Source organism: Passer domesticus, chromosome 7, assembly GCF_036417665.1.
Source record: "Passer domesticus isolate bPasDom1 chromosome 7, bPasDom1.hap1, whole genome shotgun sequence".
NCBI lineage: Eukaryota > Metazoa > Chordata > Aves > Passeriformes > Passeridae > Passer > Passer domesticus.
The window spans coordinates 10,513,763-10,536,651 of record NC_087480.1 but is presented as its reverse complement, the minus strand read 5'-3'; the positions used below and the strand labels follow the sequence as shown (position 1 = coordinate 10,536,651).

The 22,889-nt window shown below is 36.9% G+C and overlaps 1 protein-coding gene across 1 annotated transcript in view; it reads left to right on the top strand.

Moving 5' to 3' along the window:
* The window catches only part of TENM1 (teneurin transmembrane protein 1), an 818,347-nt gene that overhangs the window by 146,356 nt on the left and 649,102 nt on the right, over positions 1 to 22,889 (top strand). The window contains exon 3 of the mRNA XM_064426811.1: positions 5,047 to 5,145. The gene's annotated coding sequence lies outside the window, so the exon portion shown is untranslated. The remainder of the gene's footprint in view (positions 1 to 5,046; positions 5,146 to 22,889) is intronic.

Genomic DNA, 22,889 nt, shown 5'->3' with positions numbered 1-22,889 from the left:
CATTGAGGGAAATGTATTATTTCCTTGAAAATAAAAGATTGTTGTCAAAGACAAAACATTAGCAGTCTTGCTGGTATAAACTTGTAGGTCTCTTCCTAATCTATAGTTTAAATTGAGCCTGGGCTGGCCAAATGCCCTGAACTCCTGCTGTATTCAAAACAGCAATGTGGGCTGAATAAACTTGTAGAACCTGGGCTTTTTTCACCTAGCCCTTGGTGCTTTTTGAAAATCAGTCTTTTTAAGAAATTAATACTTGAACATTTGGCATCTCATTATTATCTAAAATCTTGGCCTTGAGCTTGATGGACCCATTATCCCTCTTTGCTCAGACACACTTCAGTTTGAATAGCGTCTCCTCCACAATATCATTATGGGATTTGGGTTTTTCACATTGATCTTCTCCGTTGTTTGCTTTTATTTCTCTTAAAATAGGTGAATTGAACTGAAGTGTGACTTTCTGAACAAAAAATAAACCAATTTGTTTCTGCTGTTAAACAAAATGATTGTGTTCATCTCTAGGTGTGTATCACACAGTCAGAGGAGCAGCAAGAGATAGTAACAGATATTTGCTGTGCAGTGCAGTTACATATCTCTTCTATAAGGTCCCACAAAATTTGTTTCATGGGACTTTCACAAAAAATTCAAGTTGCTTCAGCAAACTCATAATCTTCAAACAACCATGAGAACAGTGGGATTTTTTTTTTATGCTCTCTGACATGGCTGTCAGCTCCAAAAAAAGCTTGAAAACTTTTTTGGGTTTCTGGTTTGCTCCTTCCTAATCCCCACCTTGCCTGTCCCAGTAAAGCTGATATATGATCATCCTTTGGTGTCAAAATATACCTGAGGCTGGAATGCTACTCTTGATTTAGAAGGTTTGTACACAGGAAAGATAGGTGTGATTGTAGTTATAGACTGACCATAATTCCATTTGAATGTATTTGAGAATTCTTTCAAACACAATGCTTTTAAATAGTAAGGTATAGTTCCTAAATTTCTGTTAGGATGATGCTTCCACCAATCTCTTCCATTAGGAGTCCTGTAGAGCACTTTATTTCTCAGAAATCAAGCTCTATGTTTAATGTTTTCTTTAATAGACTACCCCAATCTCACAGCTCTTTAGTGTCTAATGAAATATAACTGTGTAGTGAAACTGATTAAGTTGAAAATAGCACTTTTTGTAATGAGGAAGGAGCATAAAAATGATTTGGGACGAAGATACTGATTAGATTTTAAAGGCAAAAATCTAAATAATGAGATCTGCCAAATTGATAAGTGATGTCTTGATGCAGTTTTAATGAACACAAGCCCTTTTTTGAGCTAAAGGAATGTTATAGTAATAATAAGTTATTTTTAGGATTCTGTTTACTTTGGAGAGTACATTAGTTACAGAGGTGACACCTGCATGTTTTGTAGACTGGTCTTTCCTTTTCCAGCAATTAAATCATGGCCTTAGTAAGCTGAGAGATAAAACACTTATTAACTTCTGAAAGGTGAGGATTTTGCCCTGAAGCTTCATATTAATATAAGTTGTTGGGCAGTATATATAAAATGAAGTTAATGTGATGAAGGAAGGACTCTGAGAGGTGTTAAAGAGAAACCTGCAAACAGAAAGAAAAGTGAACTTCTTTCCTGACATAGCACAGGTTGGCCAATCAGCCTAAATTGGAGGCTGGTTTCCATATTTCTTCTTAACTTTAGTTCTTGTTCCTTTGTGTTCTTTATCAAACCAGGTGTGTGATTAAACAGTCAGGTTAACCTCAAAGCTGCTCTGTTTGGGGAATTCAGTGTTGTCATGGCAGCTCCCTCCTTCAAGGAGGATGCTGCTCCTGCTGCACAGGGGCAGCAAACAGCTCTGGAGCCGTCCTGGAACTCAGTTGCCACAGCAACGTGGCGCCTGGTACAAGCAGAGAAAGCAAAACAGATGGCAGAAATATTGTGCTGCTCCAAGAAATCTCAAGGTTTCCAGAACAATAGCACTTCAAATTCCCATTTCCCGCCTCAAAAATGTTAATCAAGCTGCTTTACTCTATTATACTGCAAAATCAGGAACGCTGATGTAAAAATAAGACCCCTTTCCTAGGGAACTACCAAAGATACTAATGGAGATTTACTAGCTTGAAGCTAGGAAGTTGAAAGGTGAATTGTTTACACTTCAGTCTAGATGGTTTTCTCTCCTATGGACGAAGCATTTAAGAACACACTTGACATTTTCTCAATCAAAAGTTACTGAGAAGTCCTTCTTTGAGTTACTTGAGGACATAGGACTCTTTTTTTTTCTCTCACTGCTGTGAACCAACATCTGTGTCTATGAAAAATCATCCGCAGAAGTGCAAGCCCAGTTATCCTTCTGTTGTGCTTTGAAAGATACTTTAACTTGGGAAAAACCCTTATTCTGAAAATAAAGATTTCCTATAGAAAATAAATTATTTTCATAATTTGCAAAAAATTGTCAACTGTTGGGATTTCAGGTTGTTTTGTTTCAATGGCAATGTTGGTGTTTTTTGGCTTTTCTGGAAATAAACCTTGTAGTATCAAACAAAACTGATTTCTGATAAATTATAGTTTGTTTGTTTTAATAAGGCATTATTAAGCTTAAAAACAAAAGATTGATTGGCCTTTCAATGCATAGAGATGGTTGCTTTTACACATAAACACAGACAGTCTATAACCAGGAACTGGGTTTGTTAATGGCAGTCCAGGGCAGGGGCTCTGAGGGAGAGTCATGTTTGAATATTACTTTTAACTGCAGATCCCTTTACTACTGCCTGTTCACCCAGGCTGTTGCAGTCATGGTATCAGAACATTTCCAATGTGCACATAGAACTCTGCTGGGTATGAGACAGCCTTAGTATAATGCAAGTTATTTGTTAATAAATACTCCTATTTTAAAATACATGACAATACTTGTGCGTATTTTAAAGTAGGATATTGACACAATGGGCATGTTCCTGACAAGTAGGGGACAAAGTTTGATACACTCTGATACCAGGGCACAAATTATGGAGGAGAAATGGTCATGCTGGTAGAAGACTTAGCCTGGACAGGAGAAGGCCTTGGGGAAACCTTGCTGTGGTCCTTCAGTATCCAAATAGGGCTCATAATAAAGATAGGACACATACTGTGCAAGGACAAGGAAATGCTTTTAAACTAAAAGAGGGTAGCTTCAGACTGGATATTAGGAGGAAATTTTTTACAATGAGGGTGGTGAAGCCCTTGTACAGGTTGCTCAGAGGGATGGTAGATGTACTTCCCCCAACCCTGGAACGTTCAAGGCCAGGTTGGATGAGGCCCTGAGTAATGTGATCTAGTTGAAGATGTCCCTGCCCATGCCAGGTTGTTGGAATAAGTGACCTTTAAAAGCCTCTTCTGACCAAAATAATTCTACAGTTTTCAGCCACCTCTGTCCTAGCTTTTTGTAAGAGGTGATGTTGATGGATTTCCCAGGCTGGGGAAAAGCAATTTTAATTCCATATTTTGTGAACTTGTTAGCACCTGTAACGGAAGCAAGGCCACAAGAACTACTCAAACAAATTCAGGTTCAGGTCCCTAAAAGCAAATGTGTGCAAGTCATTCAGTTTTTATTTTCTTTTAATAATCTCTAGTATTGTCTAAAGGTTTGCCCTACAGACTCAGTAGGGAACAGTCTTGATCCAAAACCTGAATATTTTCCATATGGCTTTATGAAAGTGTATGCAGGAGCAGTCACACAAACATTATTTCTGTGAATAAAATTTTTATTATTCAATAGCAAGAAGACAGGTATCACTTGGTAGAACAAGTGAGCAATACTTTTGTCTTTGCGGGACTGATTGAAATCAAGGAGAGGAAATGCAAAATCATACACCTGATGTTTCCTAGTTGTTACCAGAAGAACACATGCTACAATTTGACATCTTAGAGAAAGTTTTGAATTTATTTTTTTTTTGGCCTACCAAATAAGCTCATCCAAGTTATGATGAATGAAATAGGAACTTCTCATATTCTGTTTATTGAATTTATTTTCCCTACATATCACTATGGATGCTTTCTGATGTAGATGAACCTATATTCTATTTTTTCACCAAAATGGGAAACTGAAGTAAAGTAATGCATTCAGAATGCTTATCTGGTTGGTTTTTCTCTGATCCTAAGTATGCTGGTTGTTAGATGAAATAATAAACATTCTATCTGCTTGAAATCAGTGCCAGCTTTAAGGCAATATTTCTTTGCAATGCTTTGCAGCTGTTCTGAATATATTTATTTCTCACAGCATGAAAAATATTCTAATGCATATGAAAAATAAAAAAATGCAATAGTGCAAATGGAAACAAAGCTTTATTTTTTTCCTATGTAGAAGAGAATTGCAAAGTAGCCTTATTCACAGTTCCCAGACAAGCAATATGTGTTAATATCTGCCTTCATTAATTTTTCAATATCTTGCAGCCTAGTTAATCTGTGTTATATAAACACATTAAAGCAGGAGAATCCTTTCTCAGACAATATCTTGACCTTCAAAATTTGTGTAAACTGATGACTCTTCAGCCCAATTCCAAATCTAGTAATTAATGGACACAGTCCTGGTTATCATGAAGCAGAGAAAGGGACTTTGATGTTGCAGCTGTCCTGGTGCAAATCACATGGAGTTCTCTAGATTTAGTCTGGTAGAACACAGAATTGGTTCTTTTACTTCTTGATACTTTCTTAATGTAAAAAAAAAAAAAAATCTGCTATATAGTTTTCTTGATAGTGTGTCTTCCTTTTACACACTGTTTCTCTGTTATTCCTAAATATTTGCTATATTTCAAAGTTAGTAAAAGCAAGTATTTTTAATGTGGATGGCTATCCAGGAGTGGAGGCCACTGCAGAATCTGCAGGGTCACAAATATCATTAATTCTCTGATTAAGCAATACTATTTAATGCTGAAGTCATTGTATTAAAACAGTGACTTGCATTTACTTTAAAATGATTGTTTTGAACACATCTGCTATATTTTGCAGTTCTGTTGCAAGAGCAATTTATTTTTCAGATTTGAATAAAATTTTCTTTATCTGTCATTTTCTTTACAGCAGCATAGCCCTGCCACAGTCTTCAGCTGAGCTTGCAGGAGATGCAGAGAGGCTTCACTGAGTCTTCACAAAGGGAAGAATTTTCAAATTAATAATTAGGTGAGTTCAAAAAAAGCGACTGCAGCAAGATTTTGCTATGAATCACCTGGTCTCGGGTGTGGTATCAGATTAAAGTCTGGGAAAAATGTAGGCATAAAAAGTCAGTGAATTATTAGAGCTAAGAATTTAATTAATAGTTTGTTCCTTGTAGACTGGTAAGTACAGAACTCACATTTTTCGAAGTTATTTCTGAATAAGATTTAATACGTAGATTATGTGTATACATACAAGTCATTGTGAGCAAAGACTCAAAATATGTGTGAGAAAACTGGTCTGGTTCCATAGGTCAACAAGATTTTCTACACCAAAGGAATTACTTCTTTCAGAACCAAGTATATAATACCAGAAAAATAACTATCTAAAGAGGCATATTTTTTTATTTATTTTCTGTATTTATTTTATTTCTATAAATGCTGTAGAATTTCTGTTAACTGACTTCTGAGCTAGAAATGTATTAAAAATTAAGCTGAGCAGCATGAAGACAAACTGATAATTAAATGTATGAGTTTAGCTGAACATTCAAAGCAGCATTTGTTTGCTTATAGTGTTTGGAAGTAATCTCAAGGTTCATTGCTGATAAAGTACATGTATTTTGAGTTGATTCTAAATTCCAAACAGGACAGGTGCAATAAAAGGATTGGTTTTTGTGCCAGTGTCAGTTCCACACTGATCTTTGTTCCAGCCATTTCAGTAACAGCATATGGATGTCTGGGCTTTGCCCATTGCTCCTTGGGAGGGAATTCTCCTCAACTGAGATGCTGCTCTCCTCTTTCTGTCTGCACACCTCTGCAATCTGTTTCAGGCTAGGACAGCCCTCTGCCATGAAAAGTAAAGTTGGATGTTTCTGTTTTGCAAGAAAAAAAAATACTGAAAATATATACATTATTTTCTCTAGAAAGGTCACTGATGCCTCAGAATGCTGCTGGAAGTCTGTGTAAATTGACTTAATGGGCTGACAAAATTTCAGATTGTTTTCCAGTTCCAAGAGTTTATCCTTCAATAAAATGAATACTTGCAGTCCTTTTCATATCTGGTTTGTGGGAGACGAAAAATTGGGTTTTAGTTAATTTTGGTTTAGAACAGATAACATTTTACTGGGGAAAAAAAGGCAGCACAATAAAAGAAGATATAATGACATAAAACTAGTGCTGCAGAAAAGTGGGGTTTTGTCTCTAGATTTAATGTTAAAAGCGAAGACATTATCTTCAGGGGAGAATTGAGTATGACCATAATTCCTGTCAATTTTGTAACTTCTAGAGTATAGGGTTACAATAACAGACCTCAGATTACAGGGAGTACTTCATTCAATAAAAAAAGTTAAATTATGGTAAGATTGCAGCCAATTCTGCTCCATGTTGACTCCAGTTTTATTTGTTTTCTCTACACAGTTCATCTTTACCTCTTTTAGCTTATTTTCTACACTCTCTTTGCTTCAAGTGTGTTTACAAGGTGGATTTTGGGGTGATACAGTGACAGAAATAAAAGGAGGTCTCATTCACTGGCTGATTGGTAGTGCCTGAAGCCATATATAATTTCACATAATTCATATGAAGCTCTGGCTGCCTTGTCTCTTACCATTGAAACCAAAGTCATGCTGTAGTATGTTTTAATTTAGATGTTGCTTTTTCCTGTTTCAAGTGTGTGTTAATGATGGTAGAGCACCCTGCACATACCTGAGTGGGGCATCAGTAACAAAAATAATTTATTGTCATTCTGTCAGAACAAATTCTAGATAATGCTACTTGCATCACTGCTTAATTTTCAGTGTCCATCAGTAATGCTGGCAAATATTAGCTCATTTTTCTTCTTATTTTCTTGTATTCCTTCTTTTCACATAACAAGAAGATGTCTTTTCAATGTGAAATTAATTTCTTAACCTTGGTGCCCAAAGCATCAAAAAAAGTGGAAGTTCTGAGAAAGACATCAGCCTAACACTGCTGATGGAGATGCTTTGTCCTATCATCTGGCAGCACTTGACATGGCAGACCCTTCAGGATGTTCATTACTTTCGAAATGAAGTCGTTCACAGTCGCAGAAAGACAGACAGGTGTGTGTGTACATCAGTTTGAGAGAGCTGAGTACAAAATTCCCAAGGTGTAAAAGAATAAAGCAGCTGCCTTGCAACCTTTACTCTGTTGTCTTGGAAAGCACCAGTTTAACTGTGGCCTTTTCTGTCTCCTTTCCTTGCCAAATGCCCACTTTTTTTGACTTACATGCTAATGTGCTAAGCTCCATCAGGCAAAGACTGATTGTATTTAGAGAAAAGATTCTGTGTTTGCATAGAACGTGTCAACAGGAAAGCTGAATTCTAAAGAGCAATAAAGGCTTCCCAGTTGTCACCATGAAGATCAAGAGCAAGCATAAATATAGGACCTGGAACACAGACTGATAGAAAAGAAGGTAAGACTTGAAGTAACAGAAGGCAGCATTGAACACAGGGGTGATAAATATGACAGCTGCTGTGCTCCTAAGGCTGGGAGGATGTATAAAATCAGTATGATTCAATGGAGAAGTATATATATTGATAGGTTTAGCAAGCAACATTTTTATGTGCAATGCTCTTTGAATGCTCTACTTGTCTTTGCAGTAAAACCAGAAGATGTTTTATAAAATTTCATATATTTAGAAACCTAGGCTCAAGCGTGCTGTCCTGTTATCTTCCTCATTAATGGTATCTAGACTTTTAGTTTATGAGCATATTGGAAATAGTAAAAACAAGAAGGATCAATCACAGTGTTGTTTTTCTGTGATCAATAGAAGGCTGCTGTGACAATAAGATGGGAAATTGCTTTTTGGAACAGCTTATTTGTCTAAAGGTAAAATACTTCCCTTCCCATGGCTCTGCTACCTATAGAGAATTTAATTCAACCTTTTTTTCCCTATGAAAATCAGACTGTTGCAGGCCTCTGGTCTGTGCAGGTGTCAGTCTGCAGGACAGGCAGAGTCTCTGCTTTATCCAGTGAATAGAGTTACTGAGACCCCAGTTCTGACCAAGCCCTTTGCCTGCAGCTCTTCTGTCTCTTTATTATAAGCAGTGAATGCTAAAGTAACCACATTATAAAACAATCAGAAGCCTCCCCAAATCAGCAAATAGATAATTCCACTAATGTATTTTAAATCTGTTCAAAGAACTAGAACCAGCTATTTTACTGTTGCTTTGGGGTCTACATTAGACCAAGTAGTAATGTTTGAGGAGGGACATACACAAACTATGTGTCTTTATGTATAACATACACTGATTTTAATATCAGGAAAAACCTGTCAGATTGGCAAAATACCACCTTGCACTTCAGGCCAATCTGTGGAACATTTGGTTTATCAACAGATGTAGTTTTATCAGTATGTTTATACCATGGTATTCAAGAGACTGGCAAATTTGAGAAGCTGCAGAATAAAAATAATTACTATCATTATAACAGCAGAGATATTTCAAAAAAAAGTCTTTTTTTTTCTCCCCTAAGAAACAGCTGCACCTGGAGCTTTACTTACCAAATAAAAGTTTCTCTTTATTTTCAAGCAGTTTTCAATTTTCTGTATCATTGTGTATTTTTAATTAACTCTCTGAATTGTGGTTATTTTTCCTGAAGTTTAAGTAGTGAAGGTCAAATATAATCATAATGATGACTTTGCTCACTCAAAAGCAGTTTATAAGATACAAATAAATCTTGTTTTACCTAGTAAAGCATAATGAATTGACTAACAGATGCCTTAAGCAAAGGTTCTTCATGCCATTTCACATTTTTAGTGAGTGCTTTAGTTATTAGGAAGAAAATAACAAGATTAGGACCATGTTAAATTGTTACATCAAGGACTGGAAAACAGTCGTTAAAACCAAAATTCTATCATACACCTTTTCCAAATCCCAATTTAATTTGACTTTTTTCTTCAGAAGGGAAATGTCATTTGCCAAAACCACCTGAATTATGAAGCATAAGAACTCCCACTGATGCCTTGAGTTTTAGTTTTCATATTTTTTAGATTCTGTACTGCCTTTAGTGCGTGACTCTGAACTTCATGTAAAGTGTTAGCAAGTTCTCTTCAGAGTTTAGTCAGACAAAACAATCCTTTTCCAACCTGAGAACCAAGGACAAGGCTACAGCTTCAGACCCAAAAAGTGCAAACAGCAGTGAATTGAGGAGAGCAGTCTGGGAGGATGGGACTGCAGAACCTGGAGATGTAATTGGACAATTAACCCAAATATGGAAATGACCAAAACTTATAAAAGTGTGAAAGCTCCTGACCCAGGGTCCATCTTGGGTGTAGCCCCAGCTGGGGTCTTGCACTGCCCAAGGTGTATCCTGTGAAGGACTTGTAATAAATCCCTCCTTTATTCCTTTAGCACTGTCTAGCCTCTGATCCAGGTAGCCTCTCAAGGCATCACCACACCATTGTCTTCAGTGCTTTGTGAATTTTGCTTTTCAGTGCATTTGTTTCCTTTGCAAAATTACACTTTAGAAAAAGTTGTTATAGATGCCTCTAATGACAACTTTGTAAAGAGCAAGTTCATTAATTTCAAGTACACAGAAAAGATTTTTTAAATTAGATGGTGCAGATTACACAGGACAGAAATGGTGTTATTTTTCCTGGCAATTTGTGAATGCTGGACTTTACCAGTTTTTTATGATTGTCTCCCAGAAGTTAAGCAAGAAATGTTCTAATATTGCTCACATTTTCTTCTTTTACTTTAAGTGTTCTGTAAAAATGCTAACACTGGTCAGCTCTTCTAGAGCTCCTTCACTGTTCACTTATTGAGAGAAGTAAGACTGTATATTAAAATTGGTGAAGTCAGTAATTTGTATTAAATAAGCAACATGATTTTACTCCATTTATAGAGGGGAATATGTTCTAGATAACACCAGGAGAAACCACTATTCAGTGATTTCATGCAACATATGTAGGGGTAGATAAGAGATACACTTTCTTTAACACTAGCACATTATGACAACTTAATTTCTTGCTGAGTATGAATAATTTTACTGTGAAATAGTTTATCACCAATGTTAATTCAAATGTTCTCAAATCAGCTGGTTACATTATTTAAATCCCACAGATTTTTACTTCTGTAAGTCAAAGTACTCTCATGAATATCATATTCTTTTAGAATAAGTGCCACATTCCCTACTTTTGAAAAATAAAATAGTTCACAGTCAACATAATTCTTTATTGCCAACTTTACTGGGAGATTTTAAAAGATACACTCCTTTTGTCAGTAAGTGTGTAATCAAGAGGCAGAAGATCATGAAGTGAATCTAAAGCTCCCATTTCCTCAAAAATAATTGTTTGCCCCCAATCTACAATCCAGAGGTTAAAAAAACAAACAAACAAACAAAAACCAACAACAAGAAAAAAAAACCAAACAAAACCAACAAAACATCAGAAACTCGTATCTCATTTATTGTTTTGGCTGTATCATACTGGAACACTTACTGCATTGAGATTTTCAGCCTTAATTGTCCTCAAGGAGCATTATGGAATTTAATCAATTATATTTTGGAGAATAATTTAAATACCACAGTGATGAGCACTCTAGAAAAACCCACAACAAAATCAATTATGATACCTTCAGCTCCCAATTTGAATTTTGTACAGTAAATATCAGAGTGTGCATCCTCTCATTACCCTGCTAGTGCCTGTGTTTGTTAAACCACAGAGCTTCATCCATAAATAAATGAGGGCAGGGTTAATACCAGTAAAGGAATGCTGATTCTGTCTGCTCTAATCTTTTACCTGCATTCAGTTTTTTGTTTCAGATATCAGGGGAAAACACAAATTAATGCCAATGAAGGCAACACAGCACCAGAAAGGTAGATTCCTGAATAAATTATAATGAGGATTTGAATGTAAAATTTAAGCCCCTGTTAGCAATGTAATAAATTCTTCTTACACTACAAAATTCTGACATAACCATCTGTTTTCAAACTGTTTGGAATCCTCATCTAATGTTAAATGAGTTGGTAAGAGAGCAGTGTCCATTTCCTTCCTTACCTGTGTTTGAAACCCCAGAGCAGTTCTCTCATTGTCATTTCTAACCTGTTGATCTTCTGAGTGTGTGGTGTTGGCTGCATTTTGAGCCTTGTACAAGAAGACTTTCTCAGGAGGAGGAATGTTAATGGACTTAGTTGGAGCTCCTTCAAGCAGCTGCTCACTTTGATCTTTGAAGTGAATCATCTCAGCTCAGAGATGATCAGTGAGCGAGGCTTAGGGAGGTTTGACTGATCTAAGCACAGCCTGCATGGTAATGAGCTCCTTGTTGGGATTACCTGGGACTTTGTGCAGCTTACTAAGTTAAGGAAGCTTTTTGGCATCTCAGGTGTTTGTGCTTAGCTCCCAGTTATTTTTTTGCTATTGCTTTGAAGGTACTGGTCTTTAAAGATCACAATTTCATTGCCTATTCCCCCACTGTTCCTACAGGCTTGGTGTGTTGGGGTGTGCATTGGGTAGCCAGAGGCATTTAGCTGTTAAGTATTTGAATTTCAGCTCATTTCTCATTATATATTCCATTACTTTTATGTTATCCCCTAGCATGACTTTGATTGAAAATTTGGGATGTTTTTGTTCAGGACTTCTAGTATACCAGTTATTGAATGTGCTGCTGTAAAATCAGAGTAGGGAAGTTAGAAATGTTACTAAAAACAATTGAGTGTCTATTGCCTGAAGCATAAAGTCCAGAATCTAAATGTTCAATCATATGATGGACAGAGTAAATTAAAATTCATGGACTCTGGAGGGGAGATTTTTCCTATTCTGGACTGGGTTGAATGGTTTTGGCCCTTGTAAAAGATAACATTAAACAAAAGTTGAAGGATGCTATCAGCCCTTTCTATCAAACCATAGGACTTTAATGCTACAGCTAATTTTTCAGAGGGCATGGATTTTTTAAAAAAAAATTTAGTTTTCTAATCATGCAGTGGGAAATGAGGAAAAATATGTAACTCAGTATTTACTGAGTTTTATTCATCCATTGCCCAAAATGTTCAACTTGAGTTGTTATTTTTGGATCCTCAGTACCAACTGCTGTGAAGTTGTCTTAGCTGATCAGCACACAGATGGATGATCAAAGTTGTCCTGCATTTCTGTTTATCATAGCATAATCTTTTTCAGTAAAGAGAACAGGCTGTTTAAGATACAGTTGGATAGATGACCAAATTCTCAATATCAGGATGAGCAAACCTAAACCCATTAAGTGCAATTGTGTGATTTTGTCTTGAATTAAAAATAACCCCACAAATCCAACTGAACAAAAAACCCCAACAACCTAAACCCCCCCACTCTGTTACCTGTTTTACAGATTTTAGTTCTAGGTCACAGATAGCAGTTCAAAACAGGGCTCCAAAATGCATTTGATAGGATTTTAAAAGCCTTATACAGACTGTGTAGGTCAGTCTTCAAGTTCAAATACATTTTTATTTTGTAGGACTGTAGCTTTTATTTTCTCTTTATAGAATTACAAGATAGAGAAATGTTTTAAGTACAGCTTATGAAGAGAGAAAGAAACAACCACAGCACTTTTATGAACAGGAATTTCCAATTTGCTAGGAATTATAATTAAAAACTCTTGAATTCATTATAGTTAGCATAGGTAAACTGAGATGCACCATCCCTACTTTTTTCCTCTATTATTTTACAACATGCTTTTATGACACTTTTCTTGCAGCTCAAACTAGCTGTGAGACTGGAGGATAAATTATTTTAAATGAAGTAAAAAACACCTTTTATTGTAATGTATGGAATAAAATCTCTGTTCTAACTCTCACTGAATTTTTCCTGTATATCGAAGGAGACTGCATTGCTCAATTACAGAACACTAAACCAGCATTTGAGTCTGGATTCATGTATAGCTTGCTTTGCCATTTTTTCCTGCTCTGCAGAACAGGAGATTAATCTTCCTTTCCCTTATGACTTTTGAGCCCACAGAAAACTCTGAAATTATTAATATGCATATTATTATTATTTCTTCCTAATTTTAAATTCTTTTTGTCATCAAAATGGAAATCTGTTTTCCAAAAAGAAAATGTCTGTTTGTAGAAAAGTCTTTTAAAACCCAAATCTAAGGAGAACTGCTGAAGATAGACAGGCTGCTGGGTTAGCATTGCTCATTCTGAATTAGTCCTGCAGGGAGAGGATTTGGAAATGGTTTTCCTTGGGACTCTGGGCCTGCAATTCTTTCTGCGCCATGGTGCCCGCTGTGGCTGCTGGCAGCCTGTCTGTAGAGCCCAGGGAAATGCCCACAACAGGTCAGACCCCTGCCCTGGGGTCCCAGGTCAGACCCCTGCCCTGGGGTCCCAGCTCGAACACGGGTGCAGAGGAATGCAGGGGAGGGGGTGACACTTTGTGGTAATTCTGATGGATGCTTCCATGGCATCTGAGGAAAAAGGACTACTTGAGTCCAGGGTAAGCTTTTTGGTCTTAAGAGCCTGTAAGATTTTTGTTTTATTAGTGTTTTCCAAAGTTTGTGAGTTGATGCCTGTTTATAGTGTTCATTCCATATCTAATGTCAGGGACTTCCACAGTCCATCTTTGCACTAAGTGAAGTGGTGCCTGCCTGATTTTGATTTGAACTTCCACCTCTGAATTTCCATTTCAGGGTTTCTTGTTATTGCAGTGGAAGGAGCAGCTAACCAATTCTTCCTTCACCTTCTTCATGCCTGTCATGATTTTTAGTTGGCTCTTTGATGTTTTTCTAGTTTGGGAGTGCTAGTCTGTAAATATCTTCTTTTTGTGGAAATTATTTGGTTACCTGTAATAATTTTTGTCAAGTTCTATTTCAGATTCTACTCAAATGTTTTTTCTCAGATGAAAGGACCACATAACAATTGTGATGTGGTCACAATGCAAACTTTATACAGTAACATTACACTTTGAGGTTTTCCTGTGATTATAATTCTGAAGCCACTGAACTGCTGTATTCATAAGGCTGTGATTTTAACCTAAGATCTGTTACCTCTGGCAATAGCTGTTTCAGAATCAATTCCTGAGTACATAAAGTTAAAGGTGTTTGGGGTTTTTGTGTGGGATTTTAAGTTTTTGTGTTTAGTTTAGTTTAGTTGGGTTTCTTTCTTTTTTTGCCAAGTTCATTATTTTAAATTTGTTTGGTTCCAATGTCATCTGCCATTTTATCCTCAATCACTCAGTGCCACAGAGTCTTTCTGCAACTTTTCTCTTTTTTTCAGTCCACTATTGGTTTTCTTCCCCTGAAAAAACTTGTCTTCAGTAGCAGACTCAATCTCCTTTCCATTCTGTTTTCCTGATCATTCCTGAATGTGTTGGGCAGCTGAGGCCTTAGCAAAGATCCCTGTGGGATTCCACTTGTACCTTCCCTTCAGTGAGAAAATGGACTATTTATTGCAGCTCTTTCTTCCTGATCTTTTAGTTAGTTATCCCTGTGAGGACCTTCCCTCTTATCTTATGGCAGCTTTATTTATGACCCTTTGGTGATTGGATCTCGTTGAATACTTCATGGAAATCAGAGCTGGCTGTGTTAACCATCTCTCCCCTGTACTCACTCAGTTTATTTAGTTTATTTTCAGTGATTTTTTTTTTCTTAGAAAATTCTAGTGGATTGTGGGGTAAGACTGTTTTAAAAATAAGAAAAAGAAATCCTGTTGATTCTATTTTAAAGTAAGGTCACTGATTGATAAAGTGGGCAGACCAGCAGCCTATTTAAGTACAAGTTTATTTAGTTTCTCTTGAAAAAAAAAATTACATTCTCTACAAGAAAGTTATTTTTATTCAGGAGACATGCTACCTGTGCTTGATACTGTTTCAGTATGCACCTTCCAGCAGCAGACAGTTTATAGGACTTGCTGGGGATCATGAGGTAGAGGAGAGTATTTTGTGAATTCAGCCACATTTGGGTCTTGTAACACTTCAGGACTGATGGTACCACCTCAGTATTCAGTCAAATGGTGTCACTGTACACTGTCTGGAAGCAGAGAAAAATGTACATTTTTGTCTTGGCACTTAACCTCCAACTGTTTGTAGCCACATGCCAAAGAAAGAATTGACCTGTACTATTTGCAATACAGATCAAATCCTAATACTTTGGAGATCAGGGGATTAAAGAGTGGTGTGACATTTTATAAATTGCAGTTTAACCACTTGCTATTTCAATGTACAAAGAAAATATTATTTGCAATCTTTTAAAAGTGCTCTTAAGACAAAGTTGTAGTTTGTAGAGCAACAGAATTTGCCACTACATTTTCTGACAACTTTTGAAGTAGTAGAAGCTGCTACAGTTTACACTCCAGTGTTGGAAATGTCACAAGTAAGTCCCATCTTCTGAAATTTTGAATCATTATGCCTTGGAAAAGTGTGGGGACTTAAGGATAAGACAACTAAAAAATTCTCAGATCCTTCTTCTCCTATTTATTTTAAGGATAAAGGACCAAAAGGCTGGTATTTTGAATAAAAAAGAAGTGCATTCTGCCTTGCATGTGTGCAGAGACTAATCTGTGTTGGTAATTTGGTAAGGCTCAGAAGGAAATACAGCAGGGCTGGCTGTGCTTTGTTTGTGTAACTCTTTTAACAGGCAATAACACAGATGAGCATCATTGCAGGCTGAAATGGGAATTTTTTGAGCCTACATGACATTTACTGTTTTGCTCAGGGGTCTTCTACCTTCTTTTAGCATTGGTTTATTAAATATCAGTATGCCTCTTTTGAGCTTTGATCATGATAAGTTTTATACTGCAACTCTTCAAACTTAAAAAAATACCTTCTGGTTTTTTTAAGAGAATGGAAGAGTAATGAAAGCAATGCTGTGCTATTATCTAATCTAGAAATCTCTGTCATAAGCATTACAACTTTAACAAAAATAAACCCTAAAATAAATTTTATTTTTTTAATTGTATAAAGAAACAGAAGTGCTTCTAAAAACACTATATAAATTATTGCATTCTCCACATAAAGTTTTCGTTATCTAAAGCATCCTAAAAGCTAAGTAAACAAAAGATTTCTGCTTCAATTGCATTTGTCTTTCATAATGGATTATTAATAGACAAAACATTCAAACAGAAGAGAAAGTAAATCTTTTATATATGTCCAAAGTTTATTTCTAATAATTTTTAATATTACAGAAAAAGCCAACTCTAATTCTTCTTAAGGGGTAGCATAAAGAAAAAAGGAGGCAATTTAGAAAACTTGACCTCTCAATCCTTATTCTGGGGGACAAAAGAGCTTAAATATAGGATTTATTGCTCCTGTGAAAACCATCAACTAGGGTGTTTAAGTTGTGCTTATGTCTATTTGAGTAATCAGAAAAAGTTTCCAAGTGCAATTATGGAACAAAAGATCTTGAACTGGGACTTATTATTAGTTTGGCAAGCTTGAGACCTCCCACTTACTGAATTGGTCGTAATTTATCAATAAATTGATTTTTCTCTCCTGTCTTTGCTGTTTTGATATTTTATATGTTCAAATATTATATTGCTTTTTAAAACAATTGTAATGCTAAGTCTGAAAGAGGAGCAATGAATCTTCTGAGTCAGGATGAGCTTGAAAGGTGTGGAATTATAAGGTAAAGGAGGCAATTGCTGAGCACCAGCTGTGGCAGCAACATGTGAGAACAAAAACCATCATATTAGTAAATCTTCTCCTGAAAGCAGAGTTTTGTCTGGCTCTCCCTAACCCAGATTCAGGCACCACTGGGGCTCAGCACGTGCCAATTTCTGAGCCTTTCCCAGGGAGCTCATCACCCACATCCTTGGGGGAATGATCCTCCCTGCAGTTTGGGCACGTCTGGTCCAGCTGGAGCAGCCTTGCCTGGGCTGTGCTGTGGAAGTGTCCTCTCCCTGCAGGACAGGATGGCCCTGGATGCCTGGGAAGAGCTAACACTGGCACAACAAGAGTCATAATGAGAACAAATAATAGAGCAATAGTGTTTGGCTGGTATTCTGTGGGGTCTTTTTCATCCCTGAAAGTGCTGAAAGCATGGAGAAAATTTGTACCCAGTATAACCCCCGTCCTACAGTTGTGGATTCTGGGTCAATACAGGGGGAGCAGCCAGGGTTCTCTGCTCCTGTGACAGCTTCACCCATGGAACATGTCAGAGGCACCACAGCAGCCACAAGGACAAGTGCTCTGACTCAGGCTACTTCCTTTTCTTTAATTATTATTCAGGACAGGAGTATTGTCATAGCACATATCTGTTTTTTAAGTCTTGCCAAACAGATATAATTTTTAAGATTCTACTCTCATTATTATACTTCCCTGCAAATGAGAACTGATGTGTGGAAGCCTAATAAACTAGAACAGTTAGAAAAATAAAGTACTGCTGCCAAGCATATCAGGCTGAATACTGATTAATTCAATTTATATCAGTGATGCTGCTCACATGTACATTGGTGTGATGTAAAATAGAATTTAAAGAATGGGAGAAATGAATAGTAAGAGTGGTAGTCACCACAAGAGAGAATGAACTGACACTTTCAGCATAGATATTTTTAGCCTTCAAATTCAGGGATGTGTCTCTCTGCCAAGAGAGCATATCTGATATAAGAATGTTCAGTATTTTTCAGTATCAGATTGCATTGCTTGCGTGCAGCAGAGCCACCACCTCCAATAGTACTTTGAATATTGGCAGATTCAGGTGCTTCTGCTCTCTTGTTTTAGGCAGTGGTTTTCATTCATAGAAAAGATTGCATTGAGAAGAACAATTTTTTTTCTCCTTCTTCCGATCCCAGTGACGTGTAGGGTTAATAAAACCTTTGTATGCAGGAAGATTTACCAGTATTATAAAAAGGTAATGTATGCATTTGTATGAGGCAGACATTATAGCAGCTGTAGAGATACAATATGCTATTGAGTGTTAAAGGAAATGTCTCTTGTCTGGCCCTAGGAATGACACAGGGATGAGTCTGGCTGTCCTGACACCAGAGATCAATCATGCTACATTAGTTTGCTTTATTTGACACTGTCATGTTACTTTATATTTCTTGGAGGTGATACAAACTCAACAGAAGAGAATTATCAAGCCTGGCAGAACACAGATTAGACACATGCCCTGTTTTGGGTATATTTGTCTCTCCTAGATTGATTACTGTTGTATTTTAAGGCAGCTCACATGATTTGTTGCATCAAACACAAAAATAAACCTCTAGGTCTTTTTAGCATCCAGGGTCTAAATTCTAATGACAGAACCCATTGAAGCAATATTTGAACACTGCTTTAGATACTCAGAGTAATTCTGAAACCTCAGTGCCTTTCTTCTTTAAATGTCTTTATGGCATAAACTTTGTATTCCCAAACTCCAAACTGATAAAGCTATAAAATAAAAAACTGTTGCTGTGCTTGGGAATGGTTTGAATTCAGCAATGTCTTCATAGTGCAGTTCGAATTTAGAGGTTGGGCTGAGCATTTATTTAGTGCATGTTACTGCAGCCTTAATTAGAGTGGTAAAATAGTACTTAGCCTGTTAAGTATCTGTCATGAAGGAACTCCTCTTCAAACATTGCTGCAGAGACTGGGTCTTGGTGCAGTCATAAAATTCTGGAAAATATGTAACTGAGAGCAAGAAAAGAGAATTACCTCACCAGGCCTTAAAACTTTCCAACAATAAAACCATCCATAAACACTAACTTTTCTGTCATGAAAGCTGTTATAGGAATAGCATTTTCTAAATATTTCCTAATGTAAGAGGTATTAATGATTCATAAATTAATTATTAAGAAATGCTTTTATATTACAACTCTCACCAATCTGCATTGAAGGCTGTACTTGATGGTGCACTGAATATCTATCAAATGCAGAATAATCTTGTACAAAACTGTGAGTTCTTTTTAAAATGTAAATTACTTTGGAATGCACTTATAAGATAAGACATGGTTAAATGTAATTTGGAAACAAATTAATAACTGAAGTTAAAATTGCAAAAAAGTTTGTTAAGAATAGAAAGCAAAAGAACTTTGTCAATAATTTTAATGAAAATGCACATTTCTGTTTGAGGTATTTTCACTTTCACTGTTTCTACCAGTGTGCTGGATATTTAAATCATGAAAAAGAAAGCTGAAAATGCTTACCTCTTTCACAAAAAGTAATGCAGTTACTCCTGAAGGTAAATTAAAATTCATATTCAAATCAAGCCTGTACAGCACGTTGAAGGTCTTTATATGAAGGAGATGAAAAAAAAAAATAAGAACAGGGAAAAGTTGTGTAGGTGCTTTGAATCATTCTTTAATCTTCTACTGTATGTCTGGGAGTTAGCCAATTCTTTGTTGTCTCTAGAAATATTTTATTTTCCCATCCTAATTAATAATCTTGATTTTTGAATTCTGCCTTTCTTCAACAGTAGAGGGTAATGCCAATGAGGATGTTTTTCCTTTGGAAAACTCTTAATAGCTAATGGAGCACATGTGGGGTTTTTTAATAGTGGAAAGGATCAGAGAAATTGGATTTGAGGTGTTTAATTAAGTCTGTTCACAGACAAATGGTCTTGATGAGTGACAGGTTGGCATGGTTAAGTCCACCAGGAAAATCAGCAATTAGAATGAACCTGTGGACTCTGCATCACAAGCTTTTCAAGGTCAAGCCACAGAACTAATTCAGAAAAGAACTAACATGATGTTGACAGAGAATCAATAATGTAAGGCACCATAGGATATTTCACTAATGTGAAGTTGCTTTAACCCCACCCCTCCAAATCAACATTTGTTCACAATTTATTCAATTTTAATTCTCCTGAGGTGTAGTATTTTGTGAATGTGAATACATGAGTTTTTTCCCTTTCCCTTCTTTCATAAAAATGTTGCAAATAAAATTACTCATGGATTTTAAAACTGTTTAGTGAAACCAGTCAAGTTTATATATGCTGAATATTTTAAATAAATTTGAGTTCCATTTGAGTTGATGACAAATACTTTCTTTGACAACATTTAGGATAGAAACAACATAATACAAGGCAGTGTAGCTTAAATGTTGATGTCTTTATAACTAAGGCAAACATTTGCATTTGAATATCCATTGAGAGGAATGAATCCACCTCATATCTGCCTGGTACATTCTGCTGTTCTGTTAGGTATAGGTTTTATTTTACTTACTGTCTATGCAGTTTCAGTTTTTGTTGCTTTTTTTGGCGTACTTCTTATTGTTTCTGTGCATTTATTCAAGCAGGAATTGATGTTAAATTGAAATTCAGCATGTTATCTACATATAGGAAAAATACATTGTCAGGTTTTTCTTTCATATGAAAGCGCAGATGTTTTCCTGAAGAGATGCTGACAGAAACATAATTCAGAGAATGAGGTAGAAACTTAGCAAAATATTGCACAGGTAGGCTGAGCAGGTGGATCTCCAAAGAACCAAGTCTGCAACTGCAGGACACCTTCCTCTAAGACTATCATACAATTCCTTTCCACCTTCTTTCCATGAAAGTGGTCATTTACTCTTCTACTCTCCAGTTCCTACTCTGCCAGCTGCCTTCCCTTTTCTTCCCCTCTCAAAATATCCCAGATCCTCTACTGCTGATTGTCCCCCAAAACTGTGTAAGCAAAAGTTTAAACACAGTAATGACCTCACCTTGGCCTGTTGAGGAGGACAACAGGGACAGGTCATCACTGTCAGTGCAGGGAGAGCTGGTGCAGGAACTTTGCAAGAGCTTGAGCTGCAAACTGCTGGGCCCTGGTGGGTGACCTTGAGAGAGTCTGGGAAGCTGGCTGACATTGAGGGAGTTTTGGGGAGCTGGCTGACATTGAGGGAGTTTTGGGGAGCTGGCTGACCTTGAGAGAGTTTGGGGAGCTGGCTGACCTTGAGAGAGTTTGGGGAGCTGGCTGATATTGCTGGGACATTGCTTCTCCCTAATCTCTGAGTGGGTCTGGAGGTCAGGGGATGTCTCAGAAGATGGAAGAAGGCTATTGCCACACCCATCTACAAGAAAGTCTTAATGGAGTATTGAGGAAATTATTGGCCCATCAGTCTTACTTCATTCCCTGGGGGGCTTAGAGAATGGATTCCCCTGGGGCTATCACAGGTCAGATGATTGGAAAAACCAGCATGGAATCCCTGAGGGCAAACCATGCTTGACAAACCTGATCCCCTTCTAGGACTGAGTACCTGCTTTGTTGATGTGAGCTGAGCAACAAATATCAACAGACTGGGTTTTTGCAAGGCTTTTAATGGATTTTCCAGAGTCTCCTCCCTGAGAAGCTGATGTGTCACAGTCCATGCAGTGGGTGGGGAACTGGCCAGCAGCCAGAGTGTGCTGGGAAGTGGCTCCTCAAACTGGCAACCAGGCACAAGGGGGGTCCCCAGGGATCAGTACTGGGCACTGGTTACTATCATTGTTAGTCATCTGAAATATGGCATCAAGGGTACTCTGAGAAGTTTGCAAATGAAACCCAGAAAGTGGTTTGAGATGTGGACAGGAATAATCTGACCTTTTTTCTTTACATCTAACTTTTACTGGGGAGAGAGACATACTGGGTAAATGCTGTAGTCAAAAATGAGTATGTAAGAACAAATTCAAAATAAAAATTGCATTGGTGACAGTGACATTCAGTGGGGAACCTGAAGGATTCAGATTTCTGTCAGGAGACAGCATAAAAGCAGTGATTCTTTTCCTTGAAAAATTATTTCTTAAGAAACACCTTGGGTTCATCACAGTGTATTCTGTGCCATGTTTTACTGAGTTATCACAATTAATTTACTGGTTTTGAAAGGAAAAATGGGTGACAGTCACTTTTGCTTTAAAAAGGGCAAACCTTTGGATTTGGGAGTCAAATTCAGAATTACTGAAACGACAGTGATTTTTTTTTTTCTCCGTGATAAACTATATTGTCAGCTAAAAGACAACATTAAAAACTGTGGTTTTTGGTCGTGCTCCATGGGACAGTGATCATTAGATTCTTTCTGTTAATGTGCCCTTCCTTTGCTTCTAAGATGTGATTTCAAAGCATTTTCTTACTAGTTGAGACTCAAGAAGAGCACACACAAAATTCTGTGCACTGGGGCATATTGAGTTCACTCGTTAGGTGTTTGCTAAATCTCCAATATACTAAAACAAGTTTCTTGGAATGAATGTGCAGCAGTTATTTCAATTAAACATTTGCTAAAGGCTTTTAATGTCCTTATCAGTAAAATTCAGTGTAAGCCCTAGATTAATTTGTTCATGATTTTGTGGTGCTTTGGAAATACAAACTACTAAATAAGAAAGAAATGCTATTATTGTACAGTCTTGTAGGTTCTGCAGTACCATGATTACTTCCTGCTCATATTCCTCTTCTGTGCTGGAAATACATAAAACTTAACTTACCTAACAGTTGAAATGCTGATAAATATCAGTTATATGCAGAATTATTTGCATAAATTTATCAGATAAACATATTTCTGTGTATTGTAGCTCATCTTCAGCCAGACCTTTAGTGTGTTTAAAGATTAGACAAGGCAGGTTGAACAATATAAGCTATAGAAAAGTTGGCATCTCCTTTTAAAAGAAAAAGGAGTGGGTGGGAAGAAAAAAAAAAACAACTGACTGTGCTGGCAGTATCCCAGGCAGATACAGAGGTTTGTGCTGGTGTTGCACTGACACTTGGAACTTCTCAAAACAGGTTCAAAATTTAAGTATCACTTCAGGACAGAAGTGGAAGAATTTGCTTCATTGTTTTTTGTTTCATTGTGTGATTCTCCTGTGCCTTGGGTTGCAGCCACAGAGGAGGAGCAAGGAAATTTGTCTTTTCCAAAGACAGCAGGAGCATGCAATCTGTGTTTACTATCTAAGGCCTAATTTAGTTGTCATTTATCACATATTTAGATAC